Source organism: Prionailurus viverrinus, chromosome A1 (assembly GCF_022837055.1).
Source record: "Prionailurus viverrinus isolate Anna chromosome A1, UM_Priviv_1.0, whole genome shotgun sequence".
NCBI lineage: Eukaryota > Metazoa > Chordata > Mammalia > Carnivora > Felidae > Prionailurus > Prionailurus viverrinus.
The window spans coordinates 10,542,106-10,569,022 of NC_062561.1; the positions used below are offsets into that span (position 1 = coordinate 10,542,106).

The 26,917-nt window shown below is 39.6% G+C and overlaps 1 long non-coding RNA gene across 3 annotated transcripts; it reads left to right on the top strand.

Moving 5' to 3' along the window:
* The first annotated feature begins 1,962 nt into the window (after positions 1-1,962).
* On the top strand, positions 1,963-25,987 carry LOC125167352 (uncharacterized). 3 transcript variants are annotated; one of them, XR_007152776.1, is made up of 5 exons: positions 1,963-2,068; positions 6,449-6,633; positions 8,627-8,802; positions 10,706-10,917; positions 25,478-25,987. It is a non-coding gene; the product is annotated as an uncharacterized LOC125167352 (long non-coding RNA). The 3 variants fall into 3 exon arrangements; XR_007152772.1 differs by having other exon boundaries at positions 8,627-8,764; XR_007152779.1 differs by lacking the exon at positions 6,449-6,633 and having other exon boundaries at positions 8,627-8,764.
* Positions 25,988-26,917: the final 930 nt, after the last annotated feature.

Below are 26,917 nucleotides of genomic sequence, written 5' to 3' on the forward strand. Positions count from 1 at the left end.
CGAAGCTATGTGCTTCTCTTAACATCACGGGACCTTTTGCCAAAGGTGTCAACTTCCACCCCAGGGGGCTTAGTGCTTCAGAAACCTCGATTTCCAAACTCTGGACATGTCAATATGGATGTAGGGCATCTAATTTTCCCTTAGCTTCAACTGACTTCTGGAGTTCAACATCTTGACTGCACCTTCCAGACCCTTCTTCCTGTGAAGGCAGCCAGACCCCTGCTACCTGGATCCTACTGGCCCCCTGAAGGAGATAACCTGGATCCTACTGGCCCCCTGAAGGAGGGGCAGAAAGAGTCTACACCAGCTAGGTAACCTGGTTACCTAGAGGTTAGGTATCAGGGTACCGGGTGGCAAGTGAAGAAACAAAGAAGCAAAATGACCAGAGGTGGGCAGCAAAGTCTGAGGACCTGCTCAATGGAGGCTTACATTACAGGCACACAATTAGCAAAATAGACTTTGCCATCAGCTACTATGGCAAGAGGATGGGGGTGGGAGGCTAGAGAAAGAAGTTTATTGCCTCCTGCGTAAACGATGGATCGGTGTCATGGTTTAGACTAGTGGGGAATACTTTTCACCTCTAATTTCAAGCAGGAACTGGCCTTTTACGTTAAAATTATAACCCATCCCAATTCTTTTTTTTCTAACGGGGATCCTTTTGAGGTAATATTCAGCTGTGGAGCTGGGTTTAAAACACCTCTCTGATTACCATAGCATGTAAAAAGAAGCTGGGTCCCAAAGAGAGAAGAATGCAGTTGCCAAAGAGAACACAGAAACAGGCACAGCAGGCTTGGGCTAGGGAGGGCAGCCCCTGTGGCCACAGCAAGTCTTACAGAGCATAGTGTGGGGCAGTGGAGCCTGCTATGAAATAAATGGGAAAGACCGTGTAACTGGAGGCTGTTCTAGGAGCAACTTCCGAAGCAAGAAAGTCCAGGTCTCAGAAATAAGGGCACCAAACCAAGAAGGGGATACCCAGTGAAGATATGTTTTATGAACACGGATAGGGACATGAGGAAGAGGACCCAGACTGGACCAGAATGGTTCCCTAATCCACTCTGGTTGAAGGGTTATCATTGATCCCTTGAGTGCGGAAGAATTCCAGATCCATATCATTGGCCCCACCCCCACCCCCGCATATGCCTTGAGTTTGCAGCCAGTTTTATCTGCCCCTGGGGACATTAACATTCCCCATTTGTGGTTCCCCTGCCACTCTCCCTGCTCTGGATTCCCACTTCTCTTCTCAGAAAAATTCCGATTTTCCCCCCTTCACGATCCCTCTTCAAAACATTCCTGAGGATTTCTAAGTGTGTCTTCATTGGTTATCTGAATGGCCCTCCTTCTAGGAAGGTAAGTTCACTTTCTTTCCTGAAGCATCTAGGAGGCATGATGACTGATATTCCTAAAAGCAAAGCACACATGGCTTTGCAATCTCTCTGGCCTCCTCTCCATACTCTGGTCTCCTCCCACATAGGTCGCTTCCTCAACAGCTGCCCCTCTCCTCTGGATCACCACTCCAATGGTATTAGAGCACAGGTGACATGGTTTGTTCCTTTGGACCAGAGGGCGCCCCCCACTCCTCCATTTCTGGAGCACACTTCTCCCCTGGGGAAGGGGAGGAGGCTGTGGGTAGCTGGGCAGAAAAGCTGGCTCAGGGATACACAGGACGTCCCTGGTGTCTGGGTGATATGCTTCACCCTGCCCTGTCAGAGCCAATTGGCTAAACTTCTTTATTCACAGGTATCTTCTCCCAGGACCCTACTTCTTCCTTTCTGTCTGCTTTCCTTTGGGGACACTCGGTCCAGCAGAAGTATCTAAATATCCGTTGGTTTCAAAGGTCCCTACAGGGTTCCTGCTCTGTCAGGTGCAACAAGAGATATGTCTGGATATTGCCGTCAGTGACAGTTAAGAACATTCCCAATGTTCTATGACAGTTAAGAAGCAGTCTGCCTGGAGCATCAACAGCTGACTTCTGGGTCAGAGGTCATGAGCTCTGAGGTTCCTCAGGTGTTGCCTGGATAAAAATGCCCTTTTACCTGCCTATAAAAAACTGTACGGTTTTCATTTTGAAGTATGTGTTCGGTCACATTCAGTACACTGTTTTGCTCTTTTCACAAAAAAATCCTGATTTAAAGAATTCTAGGTATTTCTCTATGTCCATACGTTGATTGGATAGACCTGAAGACGAGGTTCCTGGAGTTTAGGAGCCCATTGGGCAGCACTCTTGCCCTAAGGAGGCTGAATTCTGCAGGGGTAGAGTATTGACATTGGGCTGGATGGGAACAGATTGGGAAGCTGACTCAACCTAGGCAAAGACTGGGGTCATGAAAGGGTCAAAGTTCTGTCCTGACCTGCTAACAGATATGGGGAAGAAAAGGACATAATTTTTTTAACCTTATTTATTTTGAGAGAGAGAGAGAGAGAGAGAGAGAGAGAGAGAGAGAGAGAGAGAGAGAATGCACAAGCAGGGGAGGGGCATAGAAAGAGGGAGAGAGAGGATCCTAAGCAGGCTCTGTGCTGTCAATGAGGAGCCCGATGCAGGACTCAATCCCACCAATTGTGAGATCATGACCTGAGCTGAAATTAATAGGCACTTAACCAGTTGAGCCACTCAGGTACCCTGAAAAGGACGTAATTTTTAAAACCCCTAAAAGTGAACCATTTTCTTCATCGTAGACCTATTTATTTTTACTTTGTTTGAGATATAAAGCAGAAGGATACATAAAACTATCATTTAAATAATAATCATCAAGCAAACACCTCTTGATATGTGTCTTCTATAAAGGCAGAATCTAGTGCTTGAAGTTGACTGATGGGGGAGGGTACGGGGCAAACAGGGGAAAGGGACAGGTAAAAGCATAGTGGTGAGAGTTTGAGGTGAGTACTTAAGTCCTTTGACAACTAAAATAGTATTCGATTGAAATTCTGCTGATTCTTATCTTTTCCTTACGTAATGCACTGTTGTTTAATAGTGTATGAGGTGAGTTTTAGAATCTGATGATAGGTCTTACCTGTTTCGGGGAATTGGGTTGGGTTTTGGGAAATACTCTTGATCTCTCAAAATATCTGATGAGGATTCATGGAGGAGTAACTGTGGTGATAATTTGCGAGAATCAGAACAGCTGGCAAGAGAGGAGTCTGGCTTTGAACTAGTCAACCCACTACAAACACACCTCCCACCTGCCCTAGAAAATGCTCTGCTTACTCTTTGGCATTGCAGTTTTTGTTTGTTTGTTTTTTAAACACAGTCTCGAGATAGTTGTTCATTGGTTTCGCTACTGAAGAGCTGTTTGTTCTTATTCCACAGGGGTATTGGATTTCATGGTCTCTGAGTAAGGAAGGATGATGCCCGCTCACCACTTTGGCAGCCATTTTGTTCAAGTTAAGAGGCCCCTTAGTTACATTCCCAGGATTACAATCAAATACAGTGTATCTATATAAGAAAAAGAAGACACTGCAACCCCAGTTTTTTGTTTTGACATTCTAGGAATAAGCTAGCAATGCATCTACAGTTTTAGTGTGGCTTTCTGGGCCACGATTTAGTTGGGAATAGGCACACCTGAGATTTGAGTGCAGTGCCTAAGACCCTGGGCTTGGGCGTCAGGGAAACCAGGAGGAAAATGTTGGCAAATATCCTTCCAATTACTTTTCAGGGTGCAAACCCACAGAGGCAAAATGAATTTATTTTTTCTTTTTATAAAAGTAGGACAATATAATTTGTGTAGTAATTTATGTTTTTAACTTAATTAATAGAAATGAATATATCACTTAATAGCAATCTGTAGCTTATAATGTCTACATCGTATTTTACTGTGTATATTTAACCAGCCTCCTACTGTTTATTTAGGTTGCTCTCAATTCTTTTTTTTTTCTTTAATTGGAGTATAGTTGACACACAATGTTATATTTCAGGTGTACAACATAGTGATTCCACAAGTTTATATTATGCTACGCTCACCACAAGTGTAACTACCATCTGTGGCCATACAACACTGTTATAATACCACCGACTATCATCCTTACATTGTACCTTTCATTTCTGTGAGTTATTCATTCCATAACTGCAAGCTCGTATCTCCCAGTCCCCTTCATTCATTCCCCCCCACCCCCCCAGCCTCCCTTCAGGACACCACCAGTTTGTTCTCTGTATGTATGGGTCTGTCTGCTTTTTTGGTTTGTTTGTTTATTTTGTTTTCTAGATTCTACATATAAGTGAAATCATGTGGTATTTGTTTGTATCTGTGTGACTTATTTCAGTTAGCATGATACCTCCCAGATCCACCTATTCTGTCCCATAGTTAATTGTTTGCTTTTATGAATACTGCTGCAATTACTAATCTCACCTCTGATTATTTCATTAGTATTAAAGACAGGAATCTGGAATTTTCCAAACTGTTTGCGTATTTTAAAACGTTTTTCACAATAACTTCCAGAAGTTATCAACAAGGAAGAGAGAGCAATATTTTTGCACTGATGGTAATGACGTAGGAGAAAGAAAAACTGATACTTGGCAGAGAGGGCAGAATAGCGAGAGTAGTGTCATTAAGGAGGTGAGAGCGTATGGGGTCTTAGTGCCCAGATGGGTGTTGGGGGGAGGCGATTTTAAATAGAAGCAAGGAGAACTTATCTCTGGTAGAGATCAGGAAGATAGGATATGTGGGAGAAGATGCTGGAAGGTTGACAGTGGGGGTAGGAAAGAGAAGTTCCGATTGCTTCGAGAAGTGAAAAACAAGGTCATGAGTTAGAGTGAGGGGAGAGGAGATGATGAAGGTTTGAGAGAAGAAGATGGTAAAATAGAGTTGATTCTCATTATTTGTGGATTTAACATTTACAAATTCACCCATTTGTTAAAATTAACTTGTCACCCTCAAGCATGCAGTCTTAGTGTTTTCATTTGCAGGTATGTGCACACTCAGAGCTATGAAAAATTGTGGTCACCCGACATGTATGCTCCCAGCTGAGACTGACCAAGTTACACTGTGCTTTATTGTTTTAGCCCTCGTGCTATAAGAAAGTGACCTTTTCGTTGCCTATGTAGAGCCATACTTTTAGCACAAAATGGTGCTTTTGCTGCCTAAAATGCCCACCTCCAAGCATAGTGCTGAAATGCTGTCTAGTGTTCCTAAGAGCAAGGAGGCTGTGGTGTGCCTTATGGAGAAAATATGACTATTGGACAATTCAGGCATGAGTTGTAATGCTATTGTCTCTGATTTAAATGTTAATGAATCAATAATATAGATTCAGTAAGATGTCTTTAAATGAAAACACACAAAGAACAAGATTATATGTGATCAGTTGATGAAAATGTGGCCAGAAGCTCGTAGCAACCTAACTCTGTATTTTTCCTAGGAGCATTGGTTCAGTATGCATTAGTTCACTGTTGCTGGTGACATCAAAGAACGTCACCGTAGCAAATAACAAGAATTGACTGTATTGGAGCACCTGGGTGGCTCAGTTGGTTAAGCGTCCAACTTCGGCTCAGGTCACGATCTCACAGTCTGTGTGCTTGAGCCCCACGTCGGGCTCTGTGCTGACAGCTCAGAGCCTGGAGCCCGCTTCGGATTCTGTGTCTCCCTCTCTCTATGCCCCTCCCCTACTCATGCTCTGTCTCTCTCTCTCTCTCTCAAAAATAAATACACTTTAAAAAAATTTAAAAAAAGAATTGACTGCATTTGTCTCAAAGAATAGGAGAGTGAATGAAATAGGGAAGTTGGGCATCATAAAACAAGAGTTCATTTGACTTAAAATTAGAAATTTGAAGTAGGATCAATCAGCGTGATTGTGTGTTTTCCTCCAGCCGTATTAGCTGTACAAAGACAGGTATGAAATAAGCAAACAGCTGGTATTAACTAGGGTTGTGATTCTGCCAAATGAATATGGTGAGTCCAGGCAGTAGTTGAGGGGTTGAGAATATATGCAAGAAAGTGGTTATGATAGTGCTCCTTGTGGCTTAACGTGTGTGTGTGTGTGTGTGTGTGTGTGTGTGTGTGTGTATTTTATTTATTTTTCAGTATAGAGGGAGTCAGGCATTGTGTAGATTTACGTCTTTTTCAGTGTGGAATTCAGGATTTTAAGTTTTCTGAGGGCAGTTTGTCAGGATTCGGATCCATGTTCCACCAAGTACTAGCAAGATAAGCTTGTAAATCTGGTGACTGTGTTGTGATTTGTTCAACCTCAGTGAAACAACTACTGGTAGAGTCGTATGGTATTTGCCACACTCAGCAAAACTTTCTCCAGTGGATCGCACCACTATATTCGCCTATTGGAGCTCTGAAAAACAAAACCTTCCCCAGTCAAGAATTAGTAAATGGAAAGACTGGAACAATTTATGTTATCTAAAACCACCACATTTTAAAGACTTGACCATGATATTTAATATGCCCGTATAAAAAAACTATTAGTGGTAATGGACACGCGTGTTGATTAAAACTTGTTTTCCTCCAAACTCCAGAATTCCATGATCTGTAAGAACAGAAATTTCACATAGGACAAACTTTTCTAGAGAATAGAGAAGTGCGTATTTCCCAACCCATCTTTGAGGCCAGCACAACGGTGACACTGAAATCAGACAAGGACTGTATAACAAAAGAAAATTATAAGACAACATCACTCATTTATCTGCATAAAAAATGCCAGGTATGATAAAAAGCATACTAAATTCAGCAATATAAAGAACAGAAACTACATTCTGACCAAGTTGGGCTTATCCTAGAGATGGAAAAGTGGTTACCATTAGAGAATCTCTAAATGTAGTTGATCATATAAATATAGAAGAAAAACCTACAAATACTTCAATAGGAGCACAGAGAGAATTCGGTAAAATTCTATACTCTTTCATGATTGAAAAAAAAAAAGCTCTTGGTAAAGACATGGTAAGAAACAGAAGAGAACTTCCTTAATCTGATTACAGTTAACTACCCAAAACCTACAACAGACATTAGAATCATCTCATTAGAAAATCAAGAACTCACTACTACCATGCCCTTTCTACATTATTCTGGTGGTCCTCGATAGAGTCATAAATCAAGAAAAAGAAATAAAGAATGCAAGGATTAGGAAGGAAATAAAATTGTCATTATTCACATCAGATTGTCTACATAGAAAACCCAAAACAATCTTTGCCTCAGCTATAAAATGTTTGTTTAAATGGACAGAAAAAACTACTTACATTTCTTGAAAAAAATTTTTTTTAAGGTTTATTTATTTTTGAGAGAAAGAGAGACAGACTGTGAGCAGGGGAGTGGCAGAGAGAGAGGGAGACACAGAATCGGAAATAGGCTCCAGGCTCTGAGCTGTCAGCACAGAGCCCGACGCGGGGCTCGAACTCATGAGGTGTGAGATCATGACCTGAGGTGAAGTCGATGCTTAGGGAAAAAATCAAAACAATAAAAATAAACTCAGTAAGAAAACAAAATTGAAGAACACAGTATTGTTGCAAACTTTCAATAGCACAAATGGAATCATATTTATGTATCAAATTTTCAACTCAGAGTTGATTTTCAACTGACTGAATGTTGACATTTCATGGGGTACTCCTCTAATATACATTGGGAATAATCTGTTTCTTGAAAGTTTGGCAGAACTTGCCCATAAAACCATGTAAGTTACACACACACACATACACACAATGAGTTTGTGTAAAAACTGATGAAATTGAATAATGTCTGTAATCTAGTTGATAGTAATCTGCCAAATGTCAATTTACCGATTTTGATATTGTCCTACAGCTATAAAAGGTGTCACCCTTGGGGAAAGATGAGTAAATGGGCATGGGATTCTATTCCATTCTCTTTTGCAACTTTTTGTAAATCTAAAATTATTTTAAAATAGAAAGTTAAAAAGAAAATAATGGGCCTCTTATGAATGACATTTATTTTTTTTTTACTCATTTATGTCAAACAGATAGAAATCATGTAGCACTCATTTCTTAATCCAACTCATTGTTGCTCACGTTAACTAGAAATGGAGTCCCTTAAAAAAACCTGTGTCAAAAAAGCAAAGCGTTCCACATTTGTGTTTCTCAAAGCTGGTGCTATGGAATTTGATCTCTGCAGTAGTAAGCTCATGAGTATTAATGGTTGTTGGCTAAAAATAACCCCCAGGGAGGTTACCTGGAGTTCTCTGTCATCCACGGGTGTAGAGGCATTTCTGCAACTGACTAGAAGAAACCTTTTTGTCATCTCTCTGGTCACAGTTGCACTAAGTGCACTCAGCCCACCATGTGGCCCTTCGCTTGTCATTTCAATGGATCATTGGGCAGCTGTTATAAAGGGAGTCTATCCAAAAACACCAGGATCAGAGACCACATTCAAGAGAAGCTCAAAGAGGAACGAATAATGTGAGGCTTTTAGTTACCATTGAATGTTATCCTTTATAAAGTTGAGAGTCAAAAAGGCTTTGAAAAAAGTCACCTTGTGAAATGACACAGTTCTATCCACTCTTTTTTTTTTTTTTTGAGGAATAAAGGGCTCAGTTTCATTAGGCAGTTTATTAAAAAAAAAAACCCTAATATCTAGATATTTAAAGCCCCTGGGTTACTTTCAATTTTAAAAGTCTATTTCTAATGTTCTAAAGTTAAAAATGGCAGAAATATTTTTACACAGCTTTGTAATTTCTTTTTCTGCCATAGGTGTTCATGGGTGTCTCAGGCTGGTCCATCAGATAGATGTGCCTGAAATCTTTGCTCTGAAGAGATGTGCCACGGTGGTGGGAAAAGAAATCCAAGCAAGCACCAGTGGAGTATTCCAGGCTGTCAGAGGTCGCTGAGGTAGAAAGAATGAACATGATGCCCTGTGCCTCTCTACAGTAGGAAACTAACAGGACCAAGAGTTAACGTGCTCTGAGGACAGTGCCGTATTCTGAGGCAATCACTGACCTTCTGGTCGAGAGGCTCTTCTGTATATGGCCGGGGCTGGCCCAATCTTTCTTTCTTCAGTCTTCCACTGAGCTATCTTCTATTTTTTCTTCTCTTCATACAGAGACCTTCTCCTTAGAATTCTAGGAAGCGGGCCACTTGATGGAAGAAAATTGAGTAACTTCCTCCTTCATAGAGCATTTCAAATAATAATAAAAATAATAATAATAATAATAATAATATTATTATATTCATTATTATTATTATATTATTATTAATAATAATATAATATAATATATTATATTATATTATAATAATATAATAATAATAATGAATATAATAATAATATTATTATTATTATTATTTTTAGTGTTGTCATGTACTTCATTAAATGGAGTACTTGATTTTGTCTCAGTTAATATTAGGAAATGAACTCTAATGATTTTCAGATATTCCCTATCTTTATCCTGTAAATATATTATCTTATTTCCAATGATTCATCCTTGAGAAACAGGTGACACTTCATAGATAGATAAAGCAATGCTCACAGAAGACCAGGATCCTTATGTTCCATTGCCAAAGCACTAGGTTCTCAGGTTCCGTTTCCACCCTTGATTTGACTTGCATCATCTCCAGTTTCCACTGTGAGCTTAAAGGGATCTCTAATGATCCTGGATTCTCGCATCACTTATTTGAGAGGCCAGCCACTTGAAGCTGAGGAAATAGAAGGAGTAGAATCCCAGCAGGCTCTGAAGAGTGACCAGCAGGAATCAACGCTACTGGCTCTATCTTTACTGGACTTCAATTTAATAAAGTGAAGATGTCTTTCTTACCATTTGAGGATCCTCTAACAGTGGTGTTTGAGTCCCTCACCATTATTGTACTCTGATGGCTGGACACGTAGTACTGAGCAAGGAGGTGGGACACAGGGATGGGAATAAGTGTGGCCCTATGTCCATGGCTCCCTTAGTCCCCTGTGAATGCGGCTACATATGATTATGCCAGGAGACAGCCTTAGCACGGCCCCAGACATTGTTCCAAGGGAGACACAACTGCCCAGAGTTGACCCTCCCGATGAAACCCACTGGCCATCCCTGAGCTAACAAAGGGATGAGTTATAGACTCATAGTGGCTGAGGGAGTAAAAGGACTTCAGACATAATAGAAAATGATATTTTTAATGAGATAAAGTTAGAGAAAATCTACTGACAGCTTGCAGAATGCCTGAGAGACAAGTTAGTAAATGCGCCAGGGAAGTACATTTAGGAAGGGGAATCGTAGACAAAATGTTTGATCTCTGTTTTGTCAGTTTGGCTAACTGAGAACTGACTATGTGACAAGTCAGCTAATCGATATTTCTGTGTGCCTACTGTGTGTTAGAAACTTTGGTAGATAGTAACAGTAACTAAGAAGACGTATTATTTAATGCTGGATAATGAAAACCGTCGCTTCAACACGACTATCATTTTTAGTGAGTGACATGGATTTTTTTTTCCTGTTAAAAGTGTACACTTAACCCCAAATATAAGGCAGTGATGCACAGTGGTTAAGAACACAGACTGTAGCCAGACTGCTCTCTGGCTCCAGTCCCGACTCTGCCACGTTATGGCTTTGTAACATTGGATAGGTTTTTCAAACTTTAAAGATGAGGAGAATAATACCTACATTATACGATTAGTATTAAAATTAAATGAATTCGTGTTTGAATACCGCTTAGAACAATGGCTGACAAAGAGTACTATGCCAGTTTATTAAATAAATTTAAAAAAAATCTCTTCTTTGTGTTAATAGGGAACAACTGTATGTATTATCAAATCTAGCTGAATTGCAACAGACATGATTATCTGTCTTTCAGTCAAAGAAACTAAGACCCAGAGGAAGAAAACATCTTGGCCAAGGATCCAGTCATTGGCGAAACTGATACTCCTATCCATTTACATAGAATACTGCCCCAGAGAAACAGGCAGCAGCCATCAGCATTGAGACAAAGCCGTCCGTAAGCAAAAAGATTACAACTCGTTGGAAGCTCAGATGATTAGTATTTTTTAGCAGTATTTTAAAATTAAGGTAGGTACACTTTTTAGACACAATGCTACCGTATACTTAATAGACTATAGCAGTGTAAACGTCATTTTTACATGCACTAGGAAGACAGAAAGATCTTCGGACTTGTCATAGTCACTTTATTGCGGTGGTCTGGAACCAAACTCACAATATCTCTGAGGTAGGCTGTACAAAGAGCATAAGTGACACGATGGTGAAGCTAGAGGGGAGAACCACTGGTTCCTTTGTCCTGGATAATGACACCCAACAGTGCCGATCTTTGGAGTACTTTTCCCTGTTGTTTCATTCCACTGACTGGATTTGATTGTTTTGCCTCTAAGTCATTTTGTCTGCGTGACCACAATTATCACAATAAATATAGCAAACGTTCATCACCGACAAAAGTTTCTACATATCCCTTGCTTCAGGTAATCACCGATCTGCCTTCTTTAACAAAAGTAAATAGTTTATGGCTTGTTTACATTTTGTAGAATTTTACATAAATGGAATCATATAGTATGCACTATTTTTTAAAATCTGGCTTCTTTCATTCATAAATGTTTTCAGAATCATGTTCTTCCTTTTAATTGCAGAATAGTAACCCATTGCATAGTGTTATGGGTAGGATGTGTCTCCCCCCACCCCTCCCCATGAAAGATATGTTGAAGTCCTGACCTCTAGTATTTTAGAATATGGCTTTCTTTGGAAATAGGATGAGTACGGAGACAATCAATTAAAATGAGGTTATTAGGGTGGTCCCTCATCCAATGTGACTGGTTTCCTTATAAAATAAGAAACTTTGGACACAGAGAAATGCACAGAGGAAAAATGATGTAAGCACACAGGGAGAACATCAACTACAAGTCGAGAAATTCCTGAGGCTGCCAGAGGCTAGGAGAGAGGGCTGGAACTGATCTCTTTCAGAGCACATAGAAGGACACCTTGGTTTTGGATTTCTAGCCTCTAGAACTGTGAAACAATACATACCCATTGTTCAGGACACTTGTTATGGCAGCCCTAAGAAACTAATGCATCTGGATATACACTAATACATGTGGATCTAGACTAACACATATGGGTATACAAAATGTGTCTGTTTGTCTCTACTAATAGACATTTGGGGTTGTTTCCAGTTTGGGGCTATTAACAAAAGCCCAAATGGCAGCTTTGTGTGGACATGTGTTTTCGTTTCTCTTGGGTAAGTATCTGAGAGAGGAAGGATGGATCCCATAGTAATTACATGCTTAACTTTTCCAAGTAACTACCAAACTCATTTCCAAAGTGACTGTACCATTTAAAAATCTGACCTATGAAAGGCAGCCCATGAGAGTTCTATTTCCTCCACATCCTTGCCAATATTTGGTTTGACCGGTCTGTTCAATTTTAGCCATGCTATTAGGTGACTAGTGGTATTTCACTGTGCTTTTTGTTTGCATTTTCCTAATAACTGATAATATTGAGCATCTTGTCATATGCTCATTTACTATCTGTATATCTTCTTTGGTGGAGCATCTATTCGTTGTTTTTGCTTATTTCGCTGGGTTGTACATTTTCTTATTGCTGAGTTTTGAGTATTTTTATACGTTCTGGATATCAATTCTTTATTAATTTATAAATATTTTCAAACTTAAAAAAATTTTGACTTTATGTTTTGCACAATGTAATACAGTATATTATAGTTCTGATGTAAAACCTACAGTTATAAAACTTCTAGAGGAAACCAAGGAGTGGACATTTGTGACCTTGGGTTAGGCAAGATTTCTTCATTATGACACCAAAAGCATGAACCATGAATGAACAATTGATAAAATAGACCTTATCAAAATTAAAGATGTCTGCTCTTTAAAAGACTCTGTTTAAACTGATGGTTACTGAAGGAGAGATGGATGGGGAGATGGGTTAAATAGGTGACAGAGATTAAGGAGGGCACTTGTGATAAGCATTGGGTATTGTATGTAAGTGATGAATCATGAAATTCTACAAATCATGAAATTCTATGAATAGTGAAATTCTACACCTTTAACTAATAGTAAACTGTATGTTAACCAAATGGAAATTATTTCATTTTTAAAAAATGTTTATTTATTTATTTTGAGAGAGAGAGAGAGAGAGAGAGAGAGAGAGAGAGAGGTAGAGAGCAAGCAGGGGAGGGACAGAGAGAGAGGGAGAGAGAGAATCCCAAGCAGGCCCTACACTGTCAATGCAGGGCTCAAACCCACAAACCATGAGATCATGACCTGAGCCAAAACCAAGAGTCAGATGCTTAACCAACACAGATGCCCCAGCTAAACAGAATTTAAATAAAAATTCAGAGACAAAAAAAGAGACTGTTTAAGGAATAAGAAGACAAACAACAAAATGAAAGAAAATATTTCCAAAATGCACATCTTGTAGAAGACTTTTATCTATAATATTCTTGAAACTCAATAAGGAAATAGTGAACTCAATATTAAAAATAGACAAAGTATTTTTTCTTAGTCTGTAGCTTATCTTTTTCATTTTCTTGTTTTCTTCCAGAAGTTTAATAGTTTTAGATTTTACACTTAAATCTATGATTTGAGTTGATTTTTATAAATGGTATGATGTATAGATTGAAATTCTCTCCCTCTCCCTCTCTCTCTCTCTCTCTCTCTCGCATAGGATATCCAATTTACCACTCAACTGCCTTTGTACCTTGGTCAAAAATCAGTTGTCTATACTTGTTGATATGCTCATATATATTTAGAATCTTCTTTTCTATTGATTTATCTTCATGCCAATTCCACACTGTCTTGATTACTTCTGTTTTATAATATCCTCGAAATAAGGAAGAGTTTGGGGCACCTAGGTGGCTCAGTTAATTAAGTGGTTAGGTGTCTGACTCTTGATTTTGGTTTGGATAGTTACTATTACTGCCTTCAAGTTCATTAATCTTTATTTCTAATAATATCTAATCTGCTGTTAATACCATCCTATGTAGTTTTCATCTTAGACATTGTAGTTTTCATCTCTAGAAATTTGATTTGGATTTAAAAAATATCTTATGTCTCTACTTAAATTTCTGATCATGTATGATATGGTTATAATAACTTTTAATGTCTCTGCTAACTCTAACATCTATATCAATTCTGGATTGATTTTTTTTTTAATTTTTTTTTTCAACGTTTATTTATTTTTGGGACAGAGAGAGACAGAGCATGAACGGGGGAGGGGCAGAGAGAGAGGGAGACACAGAATCGGAAACAGGCTCCAGGCTCTGAGCCATCAGCCCAGAGCCTGATGCGGGGCTCGAACTCCCGGACCGCGAGATCGTGACCTGGCTGAAGTCGGATGCTTAACCGACTGCGCCACCCAGGCGCCCCTATTCTGGATTGATTTTTACTCTCATTATTGGTTATATTTTTCTGCTTCTTTGCATGGCTGGTGACTTTTAAACTGGATTCCAGGTATTGTGAATTTTACCTTGTTAGGTGCCGGACATTTTTGTTTTCCTATAAATATTCTTAATCGTTTTTCCTGGGATGCAATTAAGAAACAGGTTGGCCTTTTTGTGTCTTGCTTTTAAGATTTGTTTAGGTAGAATAAGAGTGGCATTTAACCTAAGGCTAATTATTGCTCACTACTGAAATAAGATGCTTCTGAGTATTTTACTAGATGTTTCATGGGATATGAGGTTTCCCATTCTGGCTGGTGAAAAGAGGTCATATTTCTGGTCCTGTGTGAACTCCAAAGACTGTTTCCTCTGATCCTTCTGGGGTGGTTATTTGCTAACATCAAGTATTTTCGTCACACATATGCACTGAGCAGTACTCTTGAGAATACTCAAAGGGGGTCCCCTGCAGATCTCTCCCATCTCTGTTATTTGTATTGCAAATGCTAGCCAATTTGGTCTCCGTGGATGCTCAGCTTAATCTACTCAACTCAGGGAAACCACTGCAATCTGCTTTGGTTTCCACCCCCTGCATCATGGTCTAAGAACTCTCTTACAGAATTAAAAGGGGCAATTTTAGAGCTCCCCTCATTTGTTCCCTGTCCCGTACAGATTGCTGTCCTCAATGGCCTGATATCCAGTGTCTTGAAAACCCCTGTTGCTTATATTTTGCCCTTTTAGTGGTGGGTTTGTTTCCAAGAGATGGTGAAACTAGTTTCTTACTTCAACTTGGCTAGAACTGGAAGTCTTACATCCCAGATGTAAAAGGACTTCAAAAGGACTCAGAGTTTTATAAGATTATATTCAAAATGTCTAGGATACAATTTAAACACATTTGATATGCAAAAAAGAGAAAATCTCAATAACTCATAAGGAAAAAACACTCAACAGCTGCCCACCCTGTAGTGATGTGAATGCTGGTGATCTAAATCCTCTAACAAACTTCAAAGCAACTATAATAACTATGTTTCATGAAATAAGGTTGAACAATCTTGAAACAAATGGAAAGATAATAGTTCTCAGCAGGGAAAGAGAAGCTGTAAAAAATAAAATGGACATTTTAGAACTAAAAAAAGTAAAGTAATGATGACACAGAAAAGAATCTATAAACTTGAATAGAGCAATAGAAAACATCCAATTTGAATACCAGAGAAAAATTTATTGGAAAAAAAGCTAAGAGAGTCTCAGGGACCTGTGGAATAGTATAAAAAGATACAAAATTCATGCCAGTTGAAACCTATGAAAGGAGAAGATGATGCAGAATAAATATTTGAAGAAATAATGGCTGAAAACTTCCAAAATTTGGTAAAAGAGATAAGTTTACAGTTTCAAATAAACTTAATGAACGCTTAACTGGATAAACTCAAAGAAAACCATGCCCAGATACATCTTAATCAAATTGCTGAAAACCAACATTAAAAAAAATCTTGAAAGCTTCCAGAGAAAAAAATTACACACTACATTTGAATGACTGTGGATTTTTCATGAGAAACAATAAAGGATAGAATAAAGGGACACAACACTTTAAAAGTAGTAGAAGAAATGAACTGTCAACCCAGGATTCTCTATCCAATAAGAATACCTTTGAAGAATGAAGGAATAATAACAACAGTCTGAGTTGAAAGAAAATGAAGAGAATTTTAGTCAAAAGCATTTCTTCTCTAAAACAAATGTTAAAGGAAGAACTTCAGGAAAAAAGGAAATTGTACCATAGGGAAACTTGGAACTTTAGGCATGAAGGAAGAGCAACATAAGTGGTAAACGACTAGGTACATATGACAGATTATTTTCTCCTCTACATATGGAATACGTATGTACATGTGTTCTCTGGAATACATATGATGATACAAAGCCAAAATTATACTATTGCCTGGGTAGGTTTTACTGTATGTAGATGTAATACATATGATAACTACAAATACAACATAAAAGGGGGAGGATACATTTTATACATTTAACCCAAAGAGGTAAAATATTAATTTTAATCGACTATAAAAAGGGACATATGTATGTGGCAATGACTAGACCAACCACACAAAGGGATAAAGACAAAAAGAGAGTAGATAAATTAAGATGGAATATAAAGTTAAATATTTCAAACATTTTCACAAAAGGGGAAAAGAGGAATACAAAATAGAGGGGGAAAAAACAAAATAATGGCAGACTAAAACACCAACTTATCAATAATTACATTAAATATAAATGGTCTAAGCACACAAAATAAAAGACAGCAATCATTAAGTTGGACAAAAAACTAAGACTCAAATATGTGTTGTTGAGAAACCAACCCACTGAAAACATCTTGATATAGATAGGTTAAAAGTGAAAAGAAAAATATGTAATGTGCAAACACTTAACAAAAGAAAGCTGGATTGTCTCTATTAATGTTAAACAAAGTAGACTTTAGAACAAGGAAAATTACCAAGAGGCATCGTTACGTAATAAGAGGGTCAATTCACTAAGAAGACATACAATCTTTTATATGTATGCACACACAGAAAACCAAAACAAAACCCAAAAAATGGTATTAAAATACAATTGGAAGAACCGCAAGGAGAAATAAACCTACAATTATAGTTGGAGGCTTTCAGTTTTGTCTTTCAGTAACAGAACAAGTAGACAAAAACATTACCAAGACCATAGAAGACCTGAACAACACCATCCCACCAAAGAATAGCAGAATACACATTTTTTTTCAAGTGCACAGGAAATACTTATCAAGACAGAACATATACTGGGTCATAAAAACAACCTTAACATATTTAAAAGTATTAAAATCTTTCAAAATATATCCTCTAATCAAAATGGAATTAATCTGGAAGTCAATAACAAAAATATCTGGAACTCTCCCAATTCTTAGAAATTAGATAATAATCTAGATAAGAAATTAGATAATAAACAATCCATGGGCCGGAGAGCAAATATCAGAGTGAAAATGAAAATACAACATATCAAAATTGGTGAGGTAAAAACTACAGTAGTGTTTAGGGGAAAATATGTTATTAAATGTATATATGAGAAAAGACAAGAGGCCCCAAGTTAATGATATAATTCTTCTTTAGGGAACTAGACAAAGAACAAACTAAACCAAAGTTATCAGAAAAAAGTAAATAATAAAAGCATAAATCCATAAAATTGAAAACAGAAAAGAAGTAAATACCAGAAACTGGTATTTCAAATGTTCAATAAGAATGGTAAAACTTTGTACAGATTAACCAGAGAAGGAGAGAGAGAGAGAGAGAGAGAGAGAGAGAGAGAGAGAGAAAAATTATAAATATCAGGAGGGGAAAAGATGGTATCATTACAGACCCAACATATGTTAAAAGTGTACTAAGGGAATATTATAAAGAACTCTACCACAAGAGACTCTTAAATATAGAGAAAAAACTGAGGGTTTGATGGGGGGGGGGTGGGAGAGAGGGGAAAGTAGGTGATGGGCATTGAGGAGGGCACTTGCTGGGATGAGCACTGGGTATTGTATGGAAACCTATTTGACAATAATATTAAAAAAAAAAAGAACTCTATGCACATACATTTAACAACTTCAATGAAATAGAAATTCCTCTGAATACACAAACTACCAAAACTCACCGAAGAAGAAATAATTTGAATAGTTCTATGTTTTTTCAAAAAAAAATTTTTTAATGTTTATTTATTTTTGAGACAGAGAGAGACAGAGCATGAACGGGGGAGTGCCAGAGAGAGAGGGAGACACAGAATCCAAAGCAGGCTCCAGGCTCTGAGCTGCCAGCACAGAGCCTGACCCAGGGCTCGAACTCACGGACCGTGAGACCATGACCTGAGCCCAAGTCGGACGCTTAACTGACTGAGCCACCCAGGCGCCCCAGTTCTATGTTTTTTAAGGAAATTGAATTCATAGTTAGGTAGCACAGATCAGTATGGACAAGAGAAAAATAATCAAGACTAACTTGATTCTTAACTTCCCTCTGCTGAGGAATGAATATACTGGTCTCTCAAATCTAAGATTTTGATTGTTAACTTATTTGATGAAGGATGTTGAGTAGTGGGTTGAGAACGACAGGTTTTGAGCAAATGTCTTGAAATAGGAGAGTGATATGATAAACGGTTCCTAAGGTCTTAATCTCCTTAAAGTAAGGAGTTTTTGGCAAATTGTTTTTGAATTGGTATCTACTTAGAATAGATAGCCTCTAAAAACAGGGATAATGACCAGGGGGACGTGATAGAAATGTGGTGGTAAAGATTTGATCTAGGCAGGCAGTTTTCAACAATGAATGTAAGGGATAAATCTAAGAACTGGTATAGTTTATATACAACCACATGTTTGTTTCAATTTTTCTCTAAGGTATTTTTCTATATAAGATAACACATAGCTATGCTTTTTGGGTAAAAGGCAATACATATTAACTAAGCACTTCTAAAGCATCTGGAAAAAGCTGCCTAATTCAATACCCTTTCCCTCATCTGTTCTAGACAGTTAAACATGTTTTGGACTAGCCGAATTTCCACAATACTTTTTTTTTTTTTGACATTAAAATGGCTGAATTCTCCAGGCAGAAAATGAAAACCCTAAAATAGAGACAGAATAACAAGTATTACTTCTGTTAAAACAAATACAGAATTTAAATACACAATTGAGCTACTTCTGTTTATGTGTTTTAACATTTAAATCTTCTTATCCTATACAATAATTGAAACTGCCCAAAGAAAAATAACCAATTTGAGACTGAATAAAACGAGGCTGGTGGTCTCAGGAACAAGCATATTAGTCAAGTAGTGTTGGCAAAATCCATTTTTGTGTGTAATTTTGAGAATAAGCCTTTAGGTCAGCGTTGAGTTTGTGCGTGCGCCGAGAGCTAAAACAATGTGGCCAATGAGAACGGCTCTTGTGTGATGTTTTCAGTTTCTAACTTTATCCCCATCTGTTTGAACATTCCTGCAGTGGTGCCCAGAACAGCTTGTTGATAACAATGAGGCAGTTTCAAGGGGCAGATTTTTCTAGAGACCAAATGATCTTTAAAACACTCAAGAGAAAATCAAGGTAGTCTTCTAAGCTCTTGGTATTCTAAGTTTTGTTCATGGATCGGAAGCACTGACATATCCAGAAGCTATGCTGGAAATACAGTATCTCAGCCCCAACACCCCGCCCCCCCCCCCCCACCACTATGATCTATTGAATCAGAATGTCCTGTCATTTCACCAAGACTCCCAGGTGATATTACAACTCGAGACAATGTGTTTTAAGCTCTTGGAACGGGTTTTGTTAGGAGATGAAAGGTTTACATATTTTAAGAGACAAGTGCTGATTCTTTAGGTGAGGGTTTTGGCACGGCAGCTATGTGACTGAACAGCATGCAGGGACAATACAGAAAAGGAAAAGGCCTCTCCTGGCAATGACGCTCAGAAAACTAACCTCCTATGGCACAGCAGAGTTCCTGGAGGTCCTCAGAACGCTTATCAAGTTTTAAGGCAAGAGTTTCGGTATCAGGCAAGTGGTATTAATGCTTTCCTCATGTTTAGACAAATCCACCTGTTTTTATAAGTATGCATTTATGAATTAATAAGCATGTTCAAGAGGTCAATCTTCCAGCACTTTCTCAGACCAAGAGAAAATAATTATCTGTAAACAGTCTGATTTTGTAATCACACAAAAAACATCTCCTTCCTGCAGCAGGGACACAGGGTGGGAAGGTCCAGTTTGTAATTCACAACCTGGAGAGGGGCTGAGTGCTATACTAGGGTCCAAATTCGGTCTTTCTCCAATTTCCAAAGCACAATCCTGGCCCGAACCTCGGGACACACAGAGAACTCTGCCAGTAACAGTCTGTGCAGGATGAGGAAATCCTTCCTTTGTCAGTCTCTGGCAGTCAGGACCCCTCTGCTTCATTTCAAGATTAATTTTCTAGCTAAATCTTTGTACTCCTCGTTCTCAGAGATCTTTATGAGGAGAACAGGCAGATCTGGATGGTCTAGATGAGCTTGACCAAGTGATTTCACACATGGATGGAGCACAGAGCTAGGCTTGGGTGGGGTGGAACTCTCTTCCTTTGTTTCTCCCTTTGGATGTCTATGTCCCCTCCTGCAACAGCTCCTTTCACGACCTTTCGTTGGCTCATTAATGGGATTCCATTTAGAAATGAGAATATAAGCGATATCTAAATGTCCAATAATAAGGGTGTTTTAACCATCTGCTTTTATTGATTTGATCATTCACCCTGTCATTTTGGGACTCTCTTATGGTGCTGTGCTTGGATATTTAAAATGTTCTTCACTGAATCATTCTCAAAGCTTCTGGAAAGTCCAACAATGAGTTACCACATGGAACCTTCACAGAATCCCCAGAATGCAAAGTCCTGATACTAGGAACAGTAAAGAACAGGGAGAGGGATACTGTCTCGGAAGCCAGACACGTGGGTGTTGGCACCTTAGCTCTGTCACACCTAGCTGTGCCACCTTGGGTAAGTTTCTTAAGCCTCAGTGAGCCTCTGTTCCTCACTGTAATAGGGGAAAAATACTACCTATTGTGGAGATTCTGTGAGGATTCAGAGAGAGAAGTGTAGATCTCTTAGCGAGAAACACAGGCACTTAGTAAAGAATCAAGAGGATTATGCTCCCTTTTCCTTTGTATTGTGAATATTTTAGTGTGGTTGCCCTAGAGTATGGAGCCTGAGTCAAAACTTAAGTGCCAAAGTTTTTTTTTTTAATTTTTTTTTTCAACGTTTATTTATTTTTGGGACAGAGAGAGACAGAGCATGAACGGGGGAGGGGCAGAGAGAGAGGGAGACACAGAATCAGAAACAGGCTCCAGGCTCTGAGCCATCAGCCCAGAGCCCGACGCGGGGCTCGAACTCGCGGGCCGCAAGATCGTGACCTTTAAGTGCCAAAGTTTTGCTGAGGGGGTGCGATACAGGGAAGCAAGAGTGAAGGAACCAGGTAAGTGAGGTAGGGGATGAGAGAAAGCAAGGGCAAAGGAGTGCATTCCAAGCTGTCCAGATTACCTGGAAACTTAGCTGGTTGCTCAGACAACTCCAGAGAGGGGAAAATGGAACCACTAGATCCTGGAACAGTCTCTTAGGGAGGAGAGAGGAAGAAGAATCTGTTGGCTGCTTTCTATCTCCTCTTGCTCACTGAACAAAGTCTCCCCCTCTCTCTACCACTGGGGTGTAACTCTCTAACATTTCTGGGTTATTTTTTCCACAAGAGCAGTGGCATTTAGCTAGTGAAAGGGCACGAGCCAGCAACATTTTATGCCTGCCTTTCTGCACACTGCCTTCTGAAAGACCCATCCTGGAAAGCCGGTGGGATGGGGTGGGGGGGAGCTTAGGAAGCTTCTGGCATCTGTACTTCAGCAGTGACGGCAAAGCACAAGGGCAGGAAAAGAGAGCCCCGTAGTGTGAGGTCAGAGGTACGAGATGAGGTGGGTTTGGTCCTGTTTCTAGCAACATGGGACACCCAAAGCAGCTGCTTGCTGAGGCAGGGCCAAGTGCTGGGGAGCCTGGTGCAATGAGAAGTCAGCCTCCATCAGGAGGGCAAGGACAGAGGTCGGGCAGCTTGTCTTCAGTAGATTCACGTCACCTCTCCGCCCTGACAAGAGTGCCATTGGCGCCAAGCGATCTTCCTGGAGGGTCATCTGTTTCCCCAAGCAGGCGACATAGCCAAGCAAATCTGAGAAGTGCATAAATCGGGTCTGGTATTACGAGAACAGGATACGGCCTTTCAACAGCGCATGAACGCAAAGGGAATGCAACAGTGGCTCACTGCACAGATCTGACCCGGCTTAAGTTTATTTTTAGGGCCCCTCTGGTTAAAGCTCAGGAGAAGGGTTGGGTTTAGAGGCCTTGATTTGCAGAGTTAGCTTGTCACCTGACTTCAGAGTCCACGCTCAATCACGTAACTGTGCCTACTGCCCCGGCACAGCTGTGCACCAAAAACTGGGGCACTATCATCGGCCAGCATGCGCAGAGATGAGGCCTCATGTCTCAGTGCACCTGCAGTGACAGAACCAGAGGCCGCAGAAGACGCTGAAAACCCAAGAAAAAAGAAAAGGCTTTAGCAACAGAGAACCAAGAGAGAAATCAAGAAATTGAGGAACGTACTTGTGATGAGCCGTGGGTGATGTATAGAATTGTCGAGTCGCTGTATGGTTCACCTGCGGCTAATAATATAGCACTGTATGTTAACTATACTGGAATTAAAATAAAATTAAAAATTAAATACATTAAAAAAATTGTTACATAAAAAAATGAAGGAAAACGAAAGTTGCAGGTTGCAGGGAGTGACCATCAGTTTCAGGGGATGCCAGGAAACCAGCCCAGTAGAACAGGAATAAGAAACAACATAATGGAGACCAGAGCAATTTCTGTGGCATGATGGGGGCTGGGAATATTGCTAAGGACTGAGCACCGTGCAACGGAAGTGAGGAAACAGCTGGTATTTTTTTTTTCCGAAAGTATTTTTTACTTAACGAGTGTCAGAGAAGCAAACGAAGGAAAGTTATGGTAGCTCGAGGAGAAGCAGGGTTGACGCGAGGTATGTATATATTTTAAATACCATTTATGTATTCATTTATTTCATCTGTCCTGATATCATTGGGTTGTTCCCAGTTGTTGACAATTAGGAATAGTGCTGCTATAAATATTCTTGTAAATGTCTTTGGGAACATGCGCGTGCCTGTTTCGGCTGAACGTATCTGTAGGCATAGTGATAGTGCATTTCTACATTCATTGGTAGCACAGTTTATTGATATTTCAGTCAGATCATGTTAATCAAACCATCTGAAATCTCACTGTGTATGTGTGTCTGCTTGCTCTAAAAATTACTGGTAGTGGTATGTCGAAACCCACAGTACATTATTGATACGTGTTTCCTCTTTTGCTAATTTTTGTTGTCTATATTTAGAAGAATATGCAAATTTAGAATAGTCTCTTTAAGCATATACAGATTTAGACTACTTTATATCTTCTTGGTAAACTGAACTTTTTCTCTCTATAAAACTTCCTTTTCTTATTTCTCATAATATTTCTCATCTCAAAGTTTTCTTTGATATATTTTGCTTAGCGTTTGGAAGGAATCTATTTTTTCTATCTTTTTATTAATAATATCCTAAAAGATTTTTTAAAATATTTATTTATTTTTGAAAGAGAGAGCGATAGAGTGACAGAGTGTAAGTCGAGGAGAGGGGCAGAGAGAGAGGGAGACACAGAATCTGAAGCAGGCTCCGAGCTGTCAACACAAAGCCTGATGCAGGACTTGAACTCACAAACCGTGAGATCATCACCTGAGCTGAAGTCAGACGCTTAACCAACTGAGCCACCCAGGCGCCCCTATGTTACAGTATCTTTATATTCTTATATGTAAGATGTGTTTATTATAATCAGAATATAGTTTTTTTTTTTTTGATCCCAACTCCTTGGATCAAATTTTCCCATTTGTAAAGTATTTGCATCTATTTATGCTTATTACAATGATCTAGATGCAAGGTATTTTTTAAGGTGGTGGCAGCATTTGTTCAACTTGCAGGCAGAGGGGAAAGAAAAAACCAAAAAGGTTGAAAATATAAGAGAGGGAGAAGAAAATGATGACTGATGGGTTGTGTTCTAGAGTGGATGGATGGCAATGATATTTGGAGTCGAGAACATAAGACAAGGGGTGGTCTTATAGAGGAAGCCGGGGAGGATTGGTACAGATCTATGTTTGGGGGTGGTATAAAAAGATGTTTAGGAAGATTGTCTTTGTTGGCCTCTATTTTTCTCCCAAGGTGGGAACAAGGTCTGCTAAAATATCTGCAAACAAAGCTAAGAGGTTTGGGGACATGGAAAGGTTCTGCCAGTGCCACTATGGTCTATGGGAAAGGGAGGGTGACGGTGAGAGAGAGAGGTGTTTGGGAAGTGAGGAACAGTCCTCTGGGCAACCATAAAATCCCGCCCCAACTAGCTGTCTACTTGATTTTCCAGGGAGTCCCCAAGTCCTACGTCCTTCTAGGTCCACATTGTCGCAGCTCTGAGGGATCGCTTTCCCAGATAGTGCTAATGCTGTCGTTCCAGTTGGAATAAAACCCTGGAAGGAGTTTATGTGGAATGGCAGAAAGAAGGACTTTTTCATTCATCCCCCTGATTTCTGTCTTACGTGTAATTCGATTTGATCTGCCTTTTTTTTCACACAAGCTGGTACCCCTGTATGCCCTATAGTATAATCTTCCTTCTATGTAGACTGTGGCTCACTTAATAGGTCACATGCATGTGTACACAGCGTGGTGAGATGGCCAGGGAGCCAATGATGCTGGAAAGCTTGTGATTCACTCGTACTGACCTCTTCTTGGCTTTACGTTTTGCTGGCTTTTGCTTTCTCAACTCCTGAATGCTTAGCATAAAATCCTCGCTGCTTGGTGAGACAGCAGGACCCGGTGGTTAAGTCCGGAGGCTCTGAAATTACATTCCCTAGTTTCAAAACATGAGTCCATCCTTTACAAACTGTGTTATCCTGAGCAAGTTCTTGACCTTCTTGAACTTGTTTCTTTATCTGTAAAATGAGGATAAAAGGGTATCATCCTCACAGATTTTTCATGAGGACAAAAATGGCATACGTGTTGTGACGATTAGTTTAAGCTGTCACCTTGGTTCCACCATAGTACCCAGCTATTCAATTAAATACTACATCTAAGGGTTGCTGTGAGGGTATTTCATAGATGTGGTCAACATCTGCAATCCAATGACATCAGGTAAAGGAGATTATCCTCTACAACCTGAATTGGTGGCATCCAATCAGTTGAAAAGCCTTAAGAGAAACACTGAGATTTCCTGAGAAGAAAGAAATTCTGCTTCAAGATGGCTGCATCAGCTCCCGCCTGAGAGTCTCTGGCCTGCTGGCCTGCCACAGAGACTTTGAATTTGCCAGCCTCACCACTGTGTAAGGCAATTCCTCAAAGTAGATCTCAATTGTATACATATCCCACTGGTTCCGTCGCTCTGGACAACCCTAATGCATTCGTGCAAAGCAGTTAGCACGGTGCCTTTTCATCACAGTCCCCACAAAGCATAGACCTATCATTATGATTTTCTGCATATATGTTTAATATAGGGAATGCTTTCTAGAAACATGGGCTGCTGGGGGTCATCCCTATGAAAAGGCGATCCTGACAGTTATTCATTCTTGTCGTACTTCCTGAAGTTGTGACATGTCTCTGTTCCATTTTTCCAGCGCAACGACGTGATGAGCTCCATAACGTCTTAGGTCTTGCATGGCCCTCTACGTGGCAGCTGATTTTCACTCTTGCTTCTCTGACATTCTCCTGGGAAGGCCACTAGCCACTCAGCCTGCACTTCACATCACCCTGAAGCTGTTCCATGAGGCTTTGCAGCAGCCGAGGCACTGTCACCTGCGTACCCTGTTTAGTTTTGTCAGAGTTGAACCACAAGAATATACAATAATGGGAGAGAGACCAAAGAGTTCAACCTTATTCAGACTGAGCAAAGCACCTTCTGGGAAGCTGGTTCACTGGCTAAGAATACTCTGTGTCCTACACATGATACTCTATGTACTGTACTCATTGTACATAAGGAAACAGGTTTTTTGTAGGTCAAAAAGGTTGAATGGTGGTAATTTCATATGCTTCACCGTATAATCATACTCTGACTTGCTATAATGGATTTGTAGAGTCTCTATTTTTAATAAAAATATTTCTGTGCTATATAGGGCAGTGCTCAACAACATATGTGTATAATTCATGTTGCTATTCTTAGACTTTTAGTTGTAGCAAAAGATCCAGACCTTGGCCTTAATACTTTCCTGGGGTTGGTGTCGGTTTCTTGGAGAAATGGGGAGATGGGCTAAGCATGGAGGCTGGGTGTGCTCTCTCATTATTGACATCACAACAGGTAGTTTGCAGCATAAGTCTCCGGCCCAGAGTGTCCTCACTGAGCCATTTGTTTGCTCTAGCTGACCCAGATATTACAGTGGGGATAGATGAGTATTAGGTGTCATATTATGAGCTCTTCTCCGCCAGTAAGCTATTTTCACTATATTGGGGGTTTTCAGTACAGACAGCACCAAAGATGGGGGCAAAATACTAAGTAATGCTATGTATACACACATGGGGTTTTGGAAAGGAGAAAGATGCTGAATGTTACTTAATGAAAAGATGAAACAAATCCTGTCTCATACTTCACATCATCTACATAAATAAGCACAGCGCCATGTACTTCATGAATGATCAATAAAAATATGAACTGAAGTGTGTCATAGAGTAGTATGAAGGCCTTGACTTTAGAGCTGGATTAACTGGGTTTGAATCCTAGGTCTGTCACTAAATAGCTGTATAGCCGTGGGCAAGTTAACCTCCCTGTGATTCAGTTTTTTCTTCTGAAAAATGGTGATGGAAACAATCCTCTATCTTAAAAGGTTGTGGCGGGGTATTTGTAAGCTATAATGTCTATTCTATAAAAAGCATGGTATATGCTGACTATTATTATTATTAAGTGAATGACTTTTAGTACATAGGAGAAGTTTTAAAGTTCAAATTGTGAAAAAACGTCCAGAGTGGGGTGCCTGGCTGGCTCAGTCAGTGGAACATGCAACCCTTGATCTCCGGGTCATGAGTCTGAGGCCCATGTTGGGTACAGAGATTGCTTAAATATTTTT